Source organism: Cetorhinus maximus, chromosome 4 (assembly GCF_964194155.1).
Source record: "Cetorhinus maximus chromosome 4, sCetMax3.hap1.1, whole genome shotgun sequence".
NCBI lineage: Eukaryota > Metazoa > Chordata > Chondrichthyes > Lamniformes > Cetorhinidae > Cetorhinus > Cetorhinus maximus.
Window position 1 is genome coordinate 137,971,497 of NC_135882.1, and position 6,076 is coordinate 137,977,572.

Sequence of the window (6,076 nt, forward strand, 5' to 3'; positions counted from 1 at the left end):
TCACACACAAAAGGTTATGAATCTTTGGAATTCTCCACAGGGTTGTGGATGCTCTATCATTGACTATATTTAAGGCTGGGGATATACAGATTTTTGATCTCTCTAGGAAATCAAAGGATATGGGGAGCGGGCAGAAAAGTGGATTAAAGCCCAAGATCAGCCATGATTGTATTGAATGGTAGAACAGGCTCAATGGGCTGTATGGTCTGCTCCTGTTCTTGTTCCTGTTGTGTTCTTCTGTTCTTGTGAACGCCTCCATTCAGTTGGCAAGTGTGACCCTGAGCTTCCAGTTACTTGTCATTTTAATTTTGCCTGCCTCTCCGTCCTTAGCCTCCTGCACATGCAGTGAAGCTCACAGAGCAGCACCTTAACTTTACCTTGTATTTCTGCTGTTGTGTTTTTCAGTTCCTTCAGATCATCTTTTCATAAAATCATAGAAACTTACTGTACAGAAGGAGGCCATTCAGCTTGTCATACCTGTGTTGGATCTTTGAAAGCAGTCATGCTTATTCTTCCACCTCGCTTTTTGTCCATACCCAAGTAAATTCCTCACCAAGTGCATATCCATCGTTTAAACTTATTTAGTGGATCATTTTCTATATCGTTTTTGGGGAGAGCTTTCCAGATCCTGAGTTGGGCAGGGAGGGTGGGTGGTGGAATTTTCCCTGTGTACCCCCACCTCACACTACCCTGATCTTGTAGAATTGTTTTCAAATCATTGACCTCTGGTTTTTAATCTGCTCGCCAAAGAAAATGTTTTTTTCCCAATCTACTCTATCAAAACCTCTTATCTTGGAAACCTCTTGGGTTACCTCCTATCCTTCTCTGTTCTAAGGTGAAAAATCCTAAATTTTCCTATCTCTCTTCACAACTGGGCCTCCTTATCCCCTGGTAACGTCCTCTGTACTCATATATTCCCTGCAATTCAGTTTTCAGAATTGTGCACAGTACTTCAGCTTGAGGCCTAACAAATGATTTAGAAAAAGTTCCAGCATGATCTCTTCAGTTTTTTAATTTTTGATGTTTCGGTTTATAAATCCAAGTAACCTAATAATCACCTCACCAACTTGCCCTGCCACCTTTATGTATTTATCTGAATGTGTTCCTTAATTCTATGGGCTTCCATATTCTTAACATACCTCCTCTGTGGCACTATGTCAGTGCCTCCTAAAAGTCCTTTTACTGAAATACCTTGATCAACCTTCTCTTTTTAAAAATTTTTTCACAGACATGGGTGTCGTTGGCGAGGCCAGCATTTACTGCCCATCCCTAACTGCCCCTGAGAAAGTGGTGGTGAGCTGCCATGCGACATAAGTACACCCAGAGTACTGTTGGGTAGGGAGTTCCAGGATTTTGACCCAGTGACAGTGAAAGAACGGCAATATAGTTCCAAGTCGGGATGGTGTGTGGCTTGGAGGGGAACTTGCAGGTGATGGTGTTTCCATGCATCTGCTGCCCTTGTCCTTTTGGGTGTTGAGATCACGGGTTTGGAAGGTGCTGTCAAAGGAGCCTAGGTGAGTTGCTGCTGTGCATTTGCGATGGTGCACACTGCTGCCATTGTGTGTTGGTGGTGGAGGGAGTGAATGTTGAAGGTGGCAGATGGGGTACCAGTCAAGCGGGTTGCTTTGTCCTGGATGATGTCGAGCTCCTTGAGTGTTGGAGATACACTCATCCAGGCAAGTGGAGAGTATTCCGTCATACACCTGACTTGTGCCTTGTAGATGGTAGACAGGCTTTATGGAGTCAGGAGGTGAGTTATTCTCCACAGAATACCCAGTTTCTGGCCTGTTCTTGTAGCCACAGTATTTCTCTGGCTACTCCAGTTCAGTTTCTGGTCAGTGGTAACCCCTAGGATAGTGAGGGATTCAGCATTGGTAATACCATTTAATGTTAAGGAGAAATGGTTAGAATCTCTCTCATTGGAGATAGTTATTGCCCGCTAATTATATGGCACGAATGTTACTTGCCACTTATCAGCACAAGCCTGAATGTTGTCCAGGTCTTGCTGCATATGGACACTGACTGCTTCAGTATCTGAGGAACTTGCTGTGGGTGTACCTACATCAAATAAACTAGTTTACCTCCACCACCTCAAAGCAAACCGCATCCTGGGCTTATCAAAAGGGGCATAGGGTACGAAAGCAAGGAAGTTATAATAAACCTGTATAAAACACTGGGTCGGCCTCGACTGGAGTACTGCATCCAGTTCTGGGCACCACAAGTTAGGAAGGACATGAAAGCATTAGAGAGAGTCCAAAGAAGATTAACTAGAATGTTGCCAGGGTTGACAAACTTCAGTTATGTAGAAAGATTGGAGAAGTTAGGAGCGGCCAGTGTGTGAGTGGCCCAGTGAAGGAGTGGAGCTTTGAGGCTTTGGCTTGAGAGGCTTAGGCAAGCAGAGGCTGAGGACGAGCTTGCTCCCAGTGGGGTAGGGCCAGGTAAAGTGCTTTAATTAAATTAGGAGTAGGTAATGGAGGCAGCAGTTGGGGCAGTCGAGTGCTCCGAATGCAGCATGTGGGAAGTCTGGGACAGCACAATTGTCCCTGATGACTACACCTGCAAAAGATGCATCCAGCTGCAGCTCCTGAGAAGTCAAGTTAGGGAACTGGAGCTGGAGCTGGATGAACTTCAGATCATTCGGGAGGCAGAGGCAGCAATAGACAGGAGTTTCAGGGAGACAGTCACCCCTAAAAGCCAGGAGGCAGGAAACTGGGTGAATGTCAGAAGAGGGAAGGGGAATAGACAGAAAGAGCAGAGCACCCCTATGGCCGTTCCCATCAACAATAGATATACCGTTTTGGATACTGTTGGTGGGGACCACCTACCAGGAACAAGTTGTAGTGGTCGCGTCTCTGGCACCGAAGCTGGACCCTCAGCTCAGAAAGGAGGGAGGGAAAAGAGGACAGCAGTAGTGATAGGGGATTCGATAGTTACGGGACAGATAGGAGGTTCTGTGGGAGAGATCGAGAATCCCGGATGGTCTGTTGCCTCCATGGTGCCAGGGTCCGCGATATCTCGGATCGAATTCTCAGTATTCTCAGGAGGGAGGGTGAGCAGCCAGATGTCGTGGTCCATGTAGGGACCAATGATGTGGATAGGAAGGAGGAGGAGGTCCTGCAAAGAGAGTTTAGGGAGTTAGGTGCAAAGTTGAAGGACAGGACCTCCAGGGTTACGATCTCAGGAGTGCTACCCGTGCCACGTGCTGGTGAGGCTAGAAATAGGAGGATAATGCAGCTAAATACGTGGCTAAGGAGATGGTGCAGGAGGGAGGGCTTCATGTTTCTGGATAATTGGGCTGTGTTCCAGGGAAGGTGGGACCTGTTCCGACGGGACATTTGCACCTGAACTGGAGGGGGACTAACATCCTTGCGGGTAGGTTTGCTAGTGCTGCTCCGGGGGGTTTAAACTAGATTTGCAGGGGGGAGGGGAACCAGAGTGTTAGAGCAGATAGTGAGGTGGAGGAGGATAAAGGGCAAATGAGGAATGCATGTATAGACAGAAATCAAAGGTCTGTACGTGATAGAAATGTTCTCAGGTGCATCTATTTCAATGCAAGGAGTATTGTCGGAAAGGCAGATGAGCTTAGGGAGTGGATTGGCACGTGGGATTACGACATTATTGCTATTAGTGAGACTTGGTTGCAGGTGGGGCAGGACTGGCAGCTCAATGTTCCGGGGTTCCGTTGTTTCAGACGTGATAGAGGGGGAGGGATGAAAGGGGGAGGAGTGGCATTACTAGTCAGGGAAAATATCACAGCTGTGCGTAAGCAGGACAGCCCGGAGGGTTCGTCTACAGAGGCCATATGGGTGGAGCTAAGGAATGGGAAAGGTGTGACCACACTAATAGGGTTGTATTATAGACCGCCCAATAGTCAGAGAGAATTGGAGGAGCAAATCTGTAGAGAGATAGCAGACCAATGTAAGAAACAGAAAGTTGTGATAGTAGGAGATTTTAACTTTCCACATTTTGACTGGGACTCCCATACTGTAAAAGGGCTGGATGGCTTGGAGTTTGTCAAATGTGTTCAGGAAAGTTTTCTGAATCAATATATAGAGATACCAACGAGAGAGGATGCAATACTTGATCTCCTATTAGGGAACCAGACAGGTCAGGTGACAGAAGTATGTGTAGGTGAGCATTTTGGGTCCAGTGACCACAATGTCATTAGTTTTAAGCTAATTATGGATAAGGATAGGTCTGGTCCTCGAGTTGAGATTCTAAATTGGAGAAAGGCCAATTTTGTGGAAATGAGAAAGGATCTAGGAAGAGTGGATTGGGAAAAGTTGTTTTCTGGCAAGGATGTGTTCAGTAAGTGGAAGGCATTCAAAGGTGAAATTTTGAGAGTGCAGAGTTTGCATGTTCCTGTCAGGATTAAAGGCAAAGTTAACAGGCATAGGGAGGGAACCTTGGTTTTTCAAGGGATATTGGCGATCTAGTTAAGAAGAGAGAGGTGTATAGCAGGTATAGGCAACAAGGAGCAAATGAGGTACTTGTAGAGTATAAAAAATGTAAGAAAATACTAAAAAAGGAAATCAGGAAGGCAAAAAGAAGACATGAGGTTGCTTTGGCAGATAATGTGAAGGTAAACCCGAAGGGTTTCTACAAGTATATTAAGAGTAAAAGGATAGTAAGTGACACAATTGGTCCCCTTGAAGATCAGGGTGGTCGTCTATGTGTGGAGCCTCACGAAATGGGGGAGATCTTAAACAGTTTTGTTGCATCAGTATTTACTCAGGAAACTGGCATAGTGTATAAGGAAGGAAGGGAAACAAGCAGTAGTGTCATGGAACATATAGATATTAAAGAGGAGGTGCTTGCTGCCTTACAGCGAATAAAGGTAGATAAATCCCCCGGGCCTGACATGATATTCCCTCGGACCTTGAGGGAGACTAGTGTAGAAATTGCAGGGGCCCTGGCAGAAATATTTAAAATGTCCTTAGCCACGGGTGAGGTGCCGGAGGATTGGAGGGTAGCTCATGTTGTTCCGTTGTTTAGAAAAGGCTTCAAAAGTAAACTAGGTAATTACAGGCCAGTGAGCCTGACGTCAGTAGTAGGTAAATTATTGGAAGGTGTTCTGAGAGATTGGATATATAATTATTTGGACAGCCAAGGGCTGATTAAGGATAGTCAGCATGGCTTTGTGTGTGGTAGGTCGTGTTTAACGAACCTTGTACAGTTATTCGAGGAGGTTACCAAGAAAGTAGATGAAGGAAAGGCTGTGGATGTTGTCTACATGGACCTTAGTAAGGCCTTTGACAAGGTCCCACATGGGAGGTTAGTTCAGAAGGTTCAGACACTTGGTATCCATGGAGAGGTTGTAAACTGGATTCAAAATTGGCTGTGTGGGAGAAGACAGAGAGTGGTAGTGGATGATTGCTTCTCAGACTGGAGGTCTGTGACTAGTGGTGTGCCTCAGGAATCTGTGCTGGGACCATTGTTGTTTGTTGTCTATATCAATGATTTGGATGATAATGTGGTGAATTGGATCAGCAAGTTTGCTGATGACACTAAGATTGGAGGCGTTGTGGACAGCGAGGAAGGCTTTCAAAGTTTGCAGAAAGATCTGGACCAACTAGAAAAATGGGCCAGAAAATGGCAGATGGAAGTTAATGCGGAAAAGTGTGAAGTGTTGTATTTTGGAAGGTCAAACCAAGGTAGGACATACACAGTAAATGGAAGGGCACTGAGGAGTGCGGAGGAACAAAGGGATCTGGGAGTTCAGATACATAATTCCCTGAAAGTAGCGTCACAGGTAGACAGGGTTGTAAAGAAAGCTTTTGGCATACTGGCCTTCATAAATCAAAGTATTGAGTATAGGAGTTGGGATGTTATGGTGAGGTTGTATGAGACATTGGTGAGGCCAACTTTGGAGTATTGTGTGCAGTTCTGGCCGCCTAACTACAGGAAGGATATCAGTAAGATTGAGAGAGTGCAGAGAAGATTTACTAGGATGTTGCCGGGTCTTAAGGAGTTGAGGTACAGGGAAAGATTAAACAGGTTAGGACTTTATTCCTTGGAGCGTGGAAGAATGAGGGGAGATTTGATAGAAGTTTACAAAATTATGAGGGGTATAGAC